This window comes from Pangasianodon hypophthalmus, chromosome 5 (genome assembly GCF_027358585.1).
Source record: "Pangasianodon hypophthalmus isolate fPanHyp1 chromosome 5, fPanHyp1.pri, whole genome shotgun sequence".
In the NCBI taxonomy this organism is placed as follows: Eukaryota; Metazoa; Chordata; class Actinopteri; order Siluriformes; family Pangasiidae; genus Pangasianodon; species Pangasianodon hypophthalmus.
This window is the reverse complement of record NC_069714.1, coordinates 5,532,117-5,547,468: the sequence shown is the minus strand read 5'-3', so window position 1 is coordinate 5,547,468 and position 15,352 is coordinate 5,532,117. Positions and strand designations below refer to the sequence as shown.

Below are 15,352 nucleotides of genomic sequence, written 5' to 3'. Positions count from 1 at the left end.
GTTGGTACTTCTGGAGCAAGTTTAACGAATTCGAATTCCCTAAATTTATCACCTTTATTGAGGAAACCTCTCTTGCTACACAAACTGAGATCATTTTATGTCTAGCACTGTTAAGCTAAGGTGTGGATGTGAAACACTGACCTGTTCACTCTACACAATGTTAAGCGTTTCCAAAGACCAACACCAAATAAATTCCACTATCCTTCGACAAATGGATACAAGACCAGACCCTAGCAAGCCTGGCGTTTTTCTGGACCACGGCGTGGCAGTAAAATGAAAATATCTGGCGGTTACAGATATACAGGTGCATTTCAAGTTCATTTCTGCACTTATTTTGTATCTGATCAACAGAATTACGATTACAAATCGATATCACACATACTCTCACAGCTCCACTTTACTGTCTGGGTGGAGCGGCGTTTTGGGTTCCAGTAGGGACAGGCTGCGGATCCAACACGACCGTGACCAGGATAAATGAACGAATTAATGAATATCTGGATCTTATGACAAATTTTTTAGATTAGACTATCTGTGAAAGGATATTTGATTATCCCATGAGTAGAGGGCGTGGCGTAATCAAGCATCATTTTTCCACTGCGATTAAACACTCTGTCCTGTCCGTGTTGGTGCACGAGTTCATGCGTTTGACGGACGCAAGATAGAGAAAGGAAGAACAGAAAAATTAAAACGTACAGAAAAAAAAAAAAGCTTTACAGTGTTTCGGGCTGTAGTGCTACTATTCGAGCGAGCGCTCCAGAGGCTTTTAAAATGTAACTGCGACAGAAACTAAGAGTGGACTGAACTGCCATACTTTATGCGATCACAGTGGTAATGCATGATTTTACTCTTCTGTACACAAATACGAGGGAGCGTGGCGGTGGATATAAAATAAAAAGCGTCGTGGTGAGGTTGGGATGCGCTTCATCTGGTGTGAAATGGGCTTATTTTAAGACTTGTATTAAACATTATTGGAAATGTATTATCTCTCATTTGTTCGCTTCATATCTGAGTGAAACCTCAACAGTCCCGTTTAGTGCATCCACATACACGGCTTTTATTCCCTTAATTTTTCCTCCCAATCTTCCACTCGCAGAATCGGGATTTCAGTATTCAAATCTTAATATATTTGAATATTTATAAGTCTTCACTTTCCGCACGCGTCCATACGTGAGCGGCATTGTTCACGTACTCGCTAGCCTAACATATGGAGGATTAAAAGCAGCGTCCACTAGATGGCGTGTCAGAGCCACGACATCTCTGTCCATCTGGTTTCCAGGTCGAACTCTAACGTCAAACTGCCATCTCATGCGCAGCGATGTTTAACGCACTGACGAGCTCCGTTTCTCTTTAAAACTTTCTGAATGTTGTCATGATCCGCGTCTCAAATCCTCATCGTACATTCAAAAATATTTACTCATCCAGAAGAGTGCTACTCAAAACAGGCCTTTCGGGAGGTTTAAAGACTTTTTTTTAACATTCAAACACAAACTGTGATACAACCGGCACATTATTTGCACAAAACTGCACATATCTGCACTTTATATCTGAACCGTCACACTGCTGCCGCCACCATCCATATATCTATATATATATATTCTTATACACATTTTTTAATCCCTTCATATATTTTTTTATGTATACATTTTTCTTTATATTTTTATGTACATATTTTTCTTTATATTTAATATTTATGTATTTTTTATGTATATATTTTTCTTTATATTTAATATTTTTCATTATATTTTTAAGTATATAATTTTCTTTATATTTAATATTCTTCTTTATATTTTTAAGTATATATTTTTCTTTATATTTAATATTTTTATGTATATATTTTTATGTATATATTTTTCTTTATATTTAAGATTTTTCTTTATATTTAAGTATATATTTTTCTTTATATTTAATATTTTTCTAGATTTTCTTATTTTATGTCGGAACAGTTGTATAAAGCATTTCACTCCAAGTCGTACTGTGTATGGTTATGCATGTGACAAATAAAAGTTGAATTTGAATTCGTAATAGGTAAACTGTTAACGTAAGTATGTGATTTGAGACACAACGCTTAGTTTCGTTGCTCAGTTGAGGACAGTTGAGGTGCTACACTGCCTCCACTACTAACGCTGGTATCGCACCAGACGGACGCATCGCGTGAATTTCTGAGGACGTGCGCAAGCGGCGTGCCAACTGACTGCAGGATATGCTCATCGACCGTCTTGTGTATGCGTCGTTAACAGTAACTACACATCAGCCTTATAACGTAATTTGAAATTTAGCCACTAAAAACATGTGACTAATAGTGCTGGTTGATTTTAATCAATTTTAATCGCTCATGTAATTCGGTTAATTTGAATTAATGTTTAACATGATTTTCAAAATGCTCTAATTGAGATTGTAAAGGTTTCAATATATGCATATTTAAATTTTTTTATTAAAACATCTATAAATGCTATTTAAAACTTTGAACCAGTACAAAGGAAAAACACAGCCTTCTTAACCTGATAAACGCCTCCTACAGCCTGCGCTACCTTCACTGGGCTTTTAGATTTTAAAAAAATTTTAAAAAGTGCCAAGATAAACAGGCAGCACTTCACCGAGGACTGACCTCGTAGCTCAAATATTACTTCAGAGATATGGAATTGGAAAGTTTATGTAAAGTGGATGTAAAATGTAACGCCGCATTAGATCCCAAACAGTAAATCGCCGGTCTGAATCACGTCATTTTCAACCTCGGCATGTTAAACTGATGAAGTGGGAAAACTGACGGCCCCCATGTTAGTATTTTGTTAGTTACAAGCTAGGCAGCTAACTCAGATGAGTGAGAAATCTTTTCCTTCTCAAACAGCGAACAGCGTATAGTCAGTGTTTTAGATTTAACAGACGAATGTGTCTGTATGCTGATTAATCTAAAGCTAATACTGGTATATACAGTACAACTCATTTAAAGCTGAGAAGTTCTACTTTGTTTATTTCTGAGGCTGTGTGCAGCCACGCTGACGTGAAGGATCTCGGAGTTGAGAAGAAGACTTCTCAGCTGCAGTGGCATTTCACGTCACGAAAGACTTGGTCCCCATTTAGTCTGTCGAGAAACAAGGGTTCACTACGCTGTGCAAAAATAGTAACAGCGTCATCTATAGCAAACAGTGCAAACAATTTATTATTTTTTTAAATATCCTTTCCTTAAATATTCTTTATTTTAAAGAACCATTGTTTGCGCATTATTTGCTATAGATGGTGCTGTTACTATTTTTCCAAAATCCATTCTAATAAATAAATCAATAACTTTATAAGTAAATTGCGTAATTTTTCAATTGCATTATGTAAGAACGGAAAAAAAAACTCGTAAAATCGTAATCGAAAAGCGTTCATAAAGTTGAAAAAAATCAAGATTTTTTTTTTTCTAGTGACTAGCACACAAAATGAGAATTTTATTCAAACTGCGATATTTGTTCTGACTGATTGAGTATACACAATAAACCACACCTGTGCGAAATATTCATACAGCAGACATTTCACTTTTAAACACTGACTGACATGAAACACATCCACGCTGCCTGCTTTTTTTTTTTTTTTTTTTTTTGCATTATCGGTGTATCCTATTAGCAACCACAATGCTGGAGAAGCTAGACATTCATCTCCATTTTACATTAAAATGTCCAGTCATCTGTGAGTAACCCTTAAAAGTCAATCCCGTCATAAGAGGCACGGGATATGGACGAGTGAAAAAAAATAACGTTGTAGTGGCACTCTTTTCCTCTTCTTCGTCAAGTTCATCAACAGGTAGCTGTTAAACGTCGGCACTAAGTGAACGGACGTCCTGACTGAGTCGCAGGGATCTGAGTTCCAACAGGAGCAGTCACTCGGTGAGCTGAAAATAAAAAAGCCTACATATTACTTATCTTCATTCCTTATTTATTCATTTTATGTGCCACTAGGCTTCTTTACGCCAGGCATGTCAGATACAGTAGGTTCAGTAAAAACGCTCTGAGTGCACTTCACTCCGCAAAAGTGTTCGCTTTTAACAGGGTTACAACATCCCAAGCTGAGCTCAGTTACACAACACCTTACTTAACAACTTTCCTACACCGAAAAGAAAAATAAAGGTCATCGCAGTCTCTTGTACTGTTCCATAACTCAGGACCCGTGTTAGCTCTATGTGTAGTAGTGAAAGAGGGGTGGGAAAGAGAAAGGGGGGGGAAAAGGCTCACAGGAGCAGGTGGAGCAGATTAAGAACCCGCCGCTCGCCTAATAAAACCACCGTGACCTGTTAACCCGCCGCCAAGGAGGAGGACGATCGTTTTTCAATATTAAATCAGCTGCAGAAACCCCTCAAGAGCTGCGCGAACCCAATTCTGTCCCAGCGATGGAGCGGGAGCAAAGCCATCATGTTCTTTGTCTTCTGCCCCCAAGATGGTTCCCTAGAAAGGATAAGCGGCGCGGTCCCCGTGCTTGACAGGAGCTTCGTTCTGAAAACCGTCAGCCACTTTCTCTGCTAAGCCGCAACAAAGGAAATCAATGAGGTCCCGTCACTCACGTCACTCCGACACTAAAGCTGCAGATTGGAGGGGAGGAGGGGTGAGAAAAACAAAAATCATCTGTCAAATAATTATAGCTTGTCCTGCAATTTCACAGTACAGTTGTCTTTTTCTTTAGCGTCGAGAGAAAGGAAAAAAAAAAAAAAGCCCTCGCCCAGCATTCAGTCAGGAAACACCTGGCACAAAGCTTGTGAGACAACACTTCCAAGTACTCGACCGATTCATTTACATAATAAAGAAAGCGTAATGCCAGTGCTTACTAATTAAGCCTCGCAATGCAATTTTTCTTCGAGAAAAGCCAAAAATAAATAAATAAATAAATAAAATAAGGAAGTGGGGTGGGGTGAGGATGGCGGAGGATGTAAGTGACAAATGCGTTTATTTACATTTTTCCCTAAGGACGTGCCGATTCCTACACAGGCTGGGAAAGAAAAATCCTAATGAGGTCCCTTGGGGGGAAGAGAGAAAGAGGAGCCTTCTTCAGTGTGCGGTGAGGAACGTGACAGAGCTCCCGTGGACACTGTTCCATCCTCATTAGAGCAGGGGAAGGATGCTGTTCCGCAGAGCCGGATCTGGTTCAAGATGTCACCGTGCAGCAAAACCGTTACTCTTCATTGTGTGACACTCCTGCGGTGGTGAAGGACAGGCGGGAATGTGAGAGAAGGAAAACGAAATCGCTGGCAACGTGACCGGTTAATGCATGCTGCTGGATGGATTTTTTTTTTTTCTTTTTTCATTTGCAGCATAAGCTGGTTCAACAGAAGTGTCTTGTGATAAAAATTAGACCACAAACTACATCGTGTCCAAGAACCCTTTCTCTCTACCCTTTCATGCAATGTTCATGCCATTTTTCACCCGTAAGGAAAAAATAAATATAAATATACATAAATAAGTACAGAAACAATAAACTCAAAGTCATGCATATGTAGTTTAAATCTCATTGGTTCCTGACTATTCGGACCGCCTGTATAATATCCGACGTTGAACATCCAGGCCTGTTTCCTTGGCATCGTACCATGACGACTGCACACGTGGCACGTCAGAAAAGTTGTTAAAACAGTGTGTATTTCCTAAAAAGCTTATTCATGTTACAAGGTCTGAAGGAACACGAAGCTATAACAATAATCACCTTGTTTTTGTTTCTCAAAATCACCGAGCGTTTAAAACAGAAGGCACAAATTACAGTGAGTGAGGAACGCCTAATTGTCTGAATCGATCGAGAGCCATTTGATCAAAGAAAGGACGTGACATTTTCCATATCGAGCGCCAGCCGGGCCTGAACGTCCACTCGTCTAAAGAGCTGCGTAAATCCCTCAGACTGAACACAGCGAGCTGGTCTAATAGGTCGCTTTACTGTCTCGTGGACAGCAGTGTGGCGCGGCTGCCTCTCGGAGGACGCTGGAGACCCGAGAGCACCTACGTCCTGAGCTTATTATGTGCTTCTGAGCAACGGCTGCTTTCATCGAGCCCTTTCTTCCCCCACCTGGATAGAAAATAAATACGCAGCCCGGCATCCCCCGACTCCATGAACAAACATCAGCGAGTGAGGAAGTTGGCTCAGGGTTCATCTTGAGGAATTCAAGGCAACAGTGAGAGTGATACTTTGGGCCATAGTCTAATATCTGCGTCTGACTGTGTGTAAAATACCCCCTCAAGTGATTGACCTTTCCTTGGTAGGATATGAAAAGCTCAGTGTTTCCCCTCATGGAGAGAAAGGGCAACGGTGTTTGAAGTGTGTTATTGAACCGCGCTCACTTTTACCTCGATATGTAAATCCGTGCATGCACCCACCAAGTTTGGGGAAGATCACTGCAATCGCTTTAGAGAGATCTCTCGCAATAAAAGAAGAGTTAGAAATTCATCAGCTGCAAACCAATATCCGAAATGCTGCAAGTGGGGCGCGCTCTCCGCCACACACTGCGTAATGTATGCAAATGAAGCGCGGGAGATCTTAATGCAGGGAGTGTGGGAAACGGAGCGCAGATTCTTGCCAGTGCTTATTCTAATTAGGTCAACTCTCGTCCTAGCTGTCGACCTCTACCTTGATTTGACAGGAGCTGGCAGACCCCCTAACACTCTCCAGACTGCGCTGAGACATCACACCAGCGAGCAAATCCTGAACGCAAGCAAGGATTCGGATTAGCTCACCAGGGGTCTCGGCTTGTGCTGCTAAACTCATATACACACTCACTCACACACACACACACACACACACACACACGAGCACACAATTTCACAGAAGTGAATTTCACTTGTGGTTAGAAGTTTCAAAACCTCCGAGGCAAACCGCAGTGCTGGGAGGAAATCTGATCGACACCGTGACCCATGCAGGTAACGGATGGCGCAGGAGAGACGCGGAAGATGGATGGGGCTGAGGAAGTAATGCTTTTAAACCTGCAGTATGATCTGAGCAGCTGTGGATAGATAAAGCGTCAAAGGAAGAGCTGGACAAATCTCAGGTGTCAGATATTTCATAGAGATGGTGGAGAAGCCGCTCTAATGGATGAAGCATGAGAAAGGTGTTTGGAGGAGACAAGGAAGAAGACGAATCCTTCAGTTCAAGGAGAGCGGTCATATGGGGGAAGGGGAAAGGGGATTGAAGGTTACCAAGTAAGACAAAATGTGTGAACTAAGGCCTATTTACACCAGTCGTGGAAGGCTTGACTTTTTTTTTTTTTTTTAAGCATTGCAATCCTTCCCAATGCATACTTTCACAACCATTTAAAAAAAATTGAGTCAATAAGCAGCACTGACTATAATTTTGTCTCTTCTCCAGCAAACAGTTTACCGAATCCTTTTCGTTGAAGGCAGCAACACTTCGTCACGCAGGAGAATCTGTACAGCGACTGAAGTGCTGCCCCGGTCCTAAAAATACAACACAAATGACCAGGAGCGTATTTAGCTGCATGTTTAGCCTACTTACTGAATTAATAAAGAAGCTAAAATAACGTGAAGTCCAAAAGCGTGCGCTGGGTTTTCTCCTTTCACAGAGGTTTGTTAGTTTTGGTCAATGTTGGTCTGCGTTTCAGTAATCGATACATTCATCAGCTCTTCGTGCTCAGACGCATGTAACTGTTTGGTTGCTTGATATCACATGAGCTATCTGTCACATGACTACAAATCTACAGCTTATAACAGGGTTGTTACTATAGCAAAGGTTAGTGAACACCTGACCATCACATCCAGATGTGCTTTTTGAACATCTCGCTCCAAAACCACGGCCATTAACATGGAGTTCGGAGTTTGGATATCTCACATCCAGAACGACATGAGTGTGAAGAAGAAACCCAAAATAAAACCACGTGCTGAACAAGTTTAAACCTCAAACCAATAAACTATAGGCAGTGTTTGAAAGCGCTTCTCAGAGAAGTGACGCTTCAGTGGGTTTCACACAAGTTACCGAGTTCCTAGCAAAGGTACAGTGTACATGTGTCTTATGGTCATGTGACCTACGAATGCTCAAGCGCAACGAGACCACGTAAACCCCAACGAGCGCTTCTAATAAATATTACTGTGTTGTATTAAATGAAGTGTATGTAGTGTGCTTGTGTGAACCGATCATAACTCTGATACAGACGTTGTACAGCAACCGACGTGTCCAGAAATCTTATCACTCAGAAGCAAGAAGAATTAGAGGATGTGTGTATATATATATATATATATATATATATATATATATATACATATATATATCTGTGTGTGTGTTTGGTGTGAACAGGCTTTTAAGCAGCATTAAAAACAGATTTTTTTTTTTTTTTTCCCCAGAAATCCAGCAACAACAATCAGCTCTACAATTTAATGAACAAGCAAATGGTAGATAGACGAAGTGCAGATCCATGATTTGAACATCAATAAAGTAACATTCAGGAGCACTATCATGGCATTATGAAAGGCCTACGATGAAGCGGTGTGCAGCTGGTTCTCCACCCTGCACGTACTATTCACTCACACGCACACGATGGATGTGACTCGACTAGAACCGCCTCGGCGCCGTAGCACTGCGCCAGGGCTGGACTAAAATGAGCCAAAATGAACGTGAAAACAGGTGGCGTGGTTTTTTAACGAAAGGCCTCCCGGGGCTTGTTACTCTCACGTGAGAACCTCCTAGGGGGTGACGTACACCTACTCTTCACCAGAGCTCATACATCACCTCAGTGTTATTAATATTCCCCGTGACAGATACAGGCCAGAAGAAAGCAAAGCCTGCAGAACGATACTGTGCACCAGATCAGTTATAATGCGATCACAACGCGACAAACCTGACAGGAGATGTGTTTCAGTGGGTTGGCACAACAGGCTGGTTTAAATGAGTTATCCTTCTCTTCCTAAGTACAAGAACGACGTTTTCTACTCGGACGTAAAGCGAAGGACTTTGTGAGATTTCACAAGTTGTTAAATCTCGTGTCGTTTGTAGCGGGACTCTTGGTTTAACACCTTGCGCTGGTGGAGCGTGCCGCAAATTAGCTTAAAGTCCTTGAGTAGATGGATGTCGCGGAGCATTAGTGTTTACTTCCTTGGTGCGAGAGGCAAAATGCAGTAACGCTGCAGTTTGAGTACACAAACTGCTCTCATCTTTAAGGGGACTTGACAGTAATAGCAGCTTAGCTCTCAAGTAGGCCTAATCCTAAACAAGTGGCAGTGAAAACTGCACTTCTTTTACATCCTCACCCAGACTGCTTACAAAGACATTCACATATCAGTCAGACACTAACGTCCCCATGACAGACAAAAATAAGTCGCACTACTGGCTCAAGTTATATTTATCACTAACTGAACAAGGGGACATTTATAAATAAGACATAGCACCAAAGCGCTATATTTACTCCGTCATCAATAACACCTGCAACAGTTCAACCCAGGACGTGAAAAACACAAAGCCCAGCTGTACAACCTGTAAACCTGGTTCAATCGCCATCACAACTATTGTCTTCCTCAGTTTATTAAACACAATCAACTGTCATATCGATGAAATTACATCATTTCAACGGCACTGATAAATAATTTTCTGCAGTTGCAGGAAGAATCCGCCTCAGGTTTTGGCGTGTTGTGCGCTCTGAGATGCTTTTCTGCTCACCACGGGTGTAAAGAGTGGTTATCGCAGCCGTCCTCCTCTGACCTCTCTCATCAACGAAGCATTTCCACTTACAGACCTGCCGCATTCTGGATGTTTTTTTCTGTTTGGTTTTCACACCATTCTGTGTAAACGCTAGAGAAAATCCCAGGAGATAAGCAGTTTCTGTAATACACAAACCAGTCCGTCTGGCACCGAAGTCGTCACAAAGAACTACGTCATTAAAGGAATATTGGTTTATAATGTGAAAATTTAACACATAATCATTTCAGATATCATCATGAAGCCCTTAAGCCTGTATTTAACATTCTTCGTTTGTTCTTAGTATATATATATATATATATATATATATATATATATATATATATATATATATATTTTATTGGATACAACAGCTGTTTTCACACGTCATGTCCTTAACCTATAGTGCTACATTTCTCTCTGTATATAAATTTGTTTATAAAAAGCACCCTGACCATGACATGTCACATCCATAACCCTGGACTCGCGCACGTGATGACAGACGTACAGAGAACAGCAGATCTTTCAGAACTCAATCAAAGCAATTGACAAGTTCAGCAGCAATGCATCATCACGCACCAAGACAAGCAGATGTGTAGCCTTAAATAATCAGGTTTCTGGAGTTACAGAATCACGTTATCAGCCTGTCTGACTCCTCACGTGAACTGTACCTCAATAAGGCTGTTTTCACTCGATCATACTCGCTCCTGTTAAAATGGACCTGAAGGGGAACTCTCGGCAAATGTCTTCAGCACTGTTGGTGTTCACAACCGAAGCAGACTCAAAAGAAACCTCAGTTCTCTGCTGAGATATTTCTCCTTGCTGTTCACACCACGACCGCTTTAGAACTGTTGTGTAACGCTGAATTACATACAACGCCCATCAGAATGGTTATTTTACATGATGCTGTCAAGAAAAAGAGAGAGAGAGAGAGAGAGAGAGAGAGAGAAAACCTTGCTTTGAGGTCAAATACCAGAAGCATCTGGGGGTAAAAAAAAAAAAAATCAAACTGTTGCAGAAGCATCAGAACTAACTCATGCTTCATGCTATAGGCGTACTCGTATCTCTCACAGAAGAGGTGAGCAAAGACAAAATACAGGTACACACTGCATACACACCGCATACACACCGCATACACACTGCATACACACTGCATACACACCGCATACACACCGCATACACACCGCATACACACCGCATAGAGACTGCATACACACCGCATACATACACACCGCATACATACACACCGCATAGAGACTGCATACACACCGCATAGAGACTGCATAGAGACTGCATACACACCGCATACACACCGCATACACACCGCATACACACCGCATACACACCGCATAGAGACTGCATAGAGACTGCATAGAGACTGCATACACACCGCATACACACCGCATACACACCGCATACGCACCGCATACGCACCGCATACGCACCGCATAGAGACTGCATACACACCGCATAGACACCGCATAGAGACTGCATAGAGACTGCATAGAGACCGCATACACACTGCATAGTTTCTCACACCGTTCTGTGTAAACTCACGTTACACTCACAGTCACTGAGATCACATTCTCTCCCAACTCTGATGTTTGACAGGAACACGAACCGAATCTCTCGACCTGTATCCGCATGACTTTATGCACTGAGCTACTGCCACATCATTGGCTGACTGGATAACTGCATCGATGTTCCTATTAAAGTGGCTGGTGAGTGTATGCTATGATAGTTGAATTAAATAACCATTGTTCCCATCACTGATGCACTATTTTTATTAGTTCTGCCTAATTACTCGAGCACAATAGCATAACTGCCAGCGTGACAATGTCTCTAACAGCGGTCATGTTGCTAGTTAAGACCACACAAACACAGTCACGCAGGTTTTTTTTCACTTGTTTTTCATCTGCAAAGTGTCAGAAATCTGCAGCTACAAGACATCGTTCATGGACAGAGGCGTTCGACTTCATCTGTGTTCACATTTCAGCAGCTTTTTGTGCATATGATGAGTCACGCTAATAAACGTCACGCTAATAAACGCCACGCTAATAAACGTCACGCTAATAAACGTCACGCTAATAAACGTCACGCTAATAAACGTATACAATATACATGACAACGCAGGCCTGAAGAGTTCTGTGTTCAGAAAGTGCAGAAATAAACAGCTCTAAAGCTCTAATAAATATAACATTATATCGCAGGGTTGCTGAAATCTCTCATACGATTGGTCAGAAGTGTTGATTAATTTTCTAGAACAGCAGCTCTGACAGGAGTTCCAGCTGTAATTCAAACAACAGGTTTATATTAACTGATCACCACTGTTCCCTACTGACCAATCACTGATCACCACTGACCAATCACTGATCACCACTGTTCCCCACTGACCAATCACCGATCACCACTGTTCCCCACTGACCAATCACTGATCACCACTGACCAATCACCGATCACCACTGTTCCCCACTGACCAATCACTGATCACCACTGACCAATCACCGATCACCACTGTTCCCCACTGACCAATCACCGATCACCACTGTTCCCCACTGACCAATCACCGATCACCACTGTTCCCCACTGACCAATCACTGATCACCACTGACCAATCACCGATCACCACTGTTCCCCACTGACCAATCACTGATCACCACTGACCAATCACCGATCACCACTGTTCCCCACTGACCAATCACCGATCACCACTGTTCCCCACTGACCAATCACTGATCACCACTGTTCCCCACTGACCAATCACTGATCACCACTGACCAATCACTGATCACCACTGTTCCCCACTGACCAATCACCGATCACCACTGTTCCCCACTGACCAATCACTGATCACCGCTGTTCCCCACTGACCAATCACTGATCACCACTGTTCCCTACTGACCAATCACTGATCACCACTGTTCCCCACTGACCAATCACTGATCACCACTGTTCCCCACTGACCAATCACTGATCACCACTGTTTCCCACTGACCAATCACTGATCACCACTGTTCCCCACTGACCAATCACTGATCACCACTGTTCCCCACTGACCAATCACTGATCACTGCTGTTTCCCACTGACCAATCACTGATCACCATGTGAGGGAGCGTCACCGATACACTCGCTACGAGACTAAATACGGCAAGCAGCAGACGTCAAACTCACAGAAAACCACAGACGTGTATCAGGATTAAAATTATGGTGAGAAACAGCAGGTGATTCAGCCTCAGAGGAAGACGGAGAAAAAACTGACACGACCGAACCGGACGGAAATGAAAAGAGAAGCAAAAATAGGAAAACAGTAAATTACGTTTAATCCCGTCCGAACAGGGCCGAGGTGAAAATCCTGCTTCTTCACGCACCCTAACCTGAACACATCAATATGCAAACAAGCCCCATGACATCATCCGGAGACTTGCTGCACGAGCTCGAGATACTTTCCCCTGAAAAGAGCTGCATCTACGAGACAAGCAAGCTTTAAAGAAGCTCCATGAGGGCGAATATGTCTCGAAGGTAAATACAACATTTGAGGAATAAAAAGTCCAGGATGATTAACGAAGAACACAAAGAACGAAAGAAAATAGAAAAAAAAAAAGCCAAAGATGAGAAAACACAAAGTTTCAAACTGATCTTTTCTCCCTGTCAGAAGAGGCAGCTGGTCAGATTATAACACACTTTTAATAAATAAAGTGACTCACAGAAATCAGATTATTATCATTATTACGTTATTATTATTATTATTATTATTATTATTTATTCTCCTCAGTGGAGTACAAACTGGAGCTCAGACACACTTAAACAACTCCTTAATAACTATTTAAATAGTTATTTATTCCTTGTTTTAGTGATTTATTTATTAATGAATTGCTTCTCTTTGGTATTAATGACTGAGGAAGTTTAAATAAATCTTGTTAAAGCACTACAGGAGTTAGTAACTACAGTTAGCAGGCGAGCTAGTAAACATTAGCAAAAGCTGAAGTTAAACAGGAGACAGTGTTCCAGAGGTGTGTGTGTGTGTGTTGAAGTGTCTTATTTCAGGATAAAACACACACTGTGTGAGCAAAGGGTCATGTTTAAAGCAAATTATTCACGACATGTTACAAGAGTTCACAGCTCAGGCCTGCTCCATGTAGCTAGCAGCCGGTCAGTGTAAATGCACTGGAGTGCTAGTTAGCTAACTGAGGCAGGCTAAGCTAATCTGTTAGACACTCGTTTGAATAAGAATAAATAAATAAATAAGGACCGTGTAAAGTGTATATTTACAGCACCCCTAGGTTTCAGGCTGTCTCTCAGCTTCTAGCATCATTTCATTCAACACTTGAACGCGCCTCTGAGCTAGCGTTAGCTTAGCCGGCGGCTAGGCTAACCATGCTAACCATGCTAACGCTAAAGTCCAGCCCCTGCAGCTGTCTCAGTTCACACACACAAACACCGAGGAAGGGAAAATACCCCAAACTGGACCCTTACCTGTTCCGTAAAGGTGAATATATTCTTAATATCTTCCGTTTCTCGTCAACGCTCTGGATTTATTTTCATTTATTTAGCATGAATCTGAAACATGAGAAGGATCAATAACATGCCCAAGCAAGACCAAGCGTCCTCGGGGGCCGTTATTCTTTCCGCACCCGTATTCCGACACGTCCCGCCGCCTGTCCTTTGATTGGCTTGTGTGAGCCTAATTCCTGCTCTATGATTGGTCAATCGTGTCAGCTAGTACACGAGGCTAACCAATCCTAGTGCAAGAGGCGGGATTTGTCCCAATACGGGTGAGGTGAAAGCGTGAAGCGAAGGCAGATTGAGAGAATAAGTTGATTGACAGTTCATCTCGACCAATCACAGCGGTCAGATCCGTGACGCAGAAGTCCATTAATTTTCCCTGTAATTGTAAGGGTGGGGTTTAAAACAATATTGAAACAACTGAACATGTTTTTTTTTTTTGTCTGTATTGTAAAACATTTTGGCATAATTCACAACATTTCTAATAAGATAATAAATTATTATTATGATTAAATTATGTCAACATTTAAGATATTTTGTGATAATTTACATTTTGGGATAATCTACACTATTTCTAATAATTCAATAATGATTGAATTGTGTCAACTTTAAATATCAGGTAATTTGGGAAGAAAAATGATCTTAATATTTCAAATGTAAATGAAAATTCTTGGATACACCTACCAGATTTTCTATAATTTTTTTCTAATAATTTTTTTAATCATTACAACTTATCAAAAGGAAGAAAGTATGATATTTTTTATATTTTTGACCCCTTGTCTCTTTCTTAATTGTTTTTATGTATTTATCTATTTCTTTCATTACTATTTATTTATGTTTTTGTTATTTGGTTTTCCTTTTTCTCATATATGAATATGAGTGTATCAGAGTTATCTATCTCTCTTTTCACTCTTGAACTCTATTTAACCCGAAAAAAGAAAAGAAGATGAATAAAAGAGTGAAAATAAAAGAGTGAAAGTCTACTATTGAACGTTTTGTTTCCTTTTAAAAAATGTCAAAGTAAAACAATGTGGCGCAATATTTCTGTATTAAAAGTCTACAAGCCAACATCCACATAAGTTGTTTTTAATATATTTGCATATCAGAGACAATATAGATAAAATATAAGGCAGTGACATCAGATATTGGATATTTGATATCAGATATTTGCATATCAGAGACAATATAGATAAAATAAACAGGCTTTCAGTGGTTAAGACG

General features: G+C 41.1%; 1 protein-coding gene across 7 annotated transcripts in view; it reads right to left on the bottom strand.

Annotated features, from left to right (window-relative positions):
* LOC113535277 (R3H domain-containing protein 1) overlaps window positions 1-14,273 on the bottom strand; it is a 52,486-nt gene extending 38,213 nt beyond the window's left edge. For all 7 annotated transcript variants that reach the window (XM_034304603.2, XM_034304604.2, XM_034304600.2 and 4 more), the window contains exon 1: window positions 14,102-14,273. The gene's annotated coding sequence lies outside the window, so the exon portion shown is untranslated. The remainder of the gene's footprint in view (window positions 1-14,101) is intronic.
* Window positions 14,274-15,352: the final 1,079 nt, after the last annotated feature.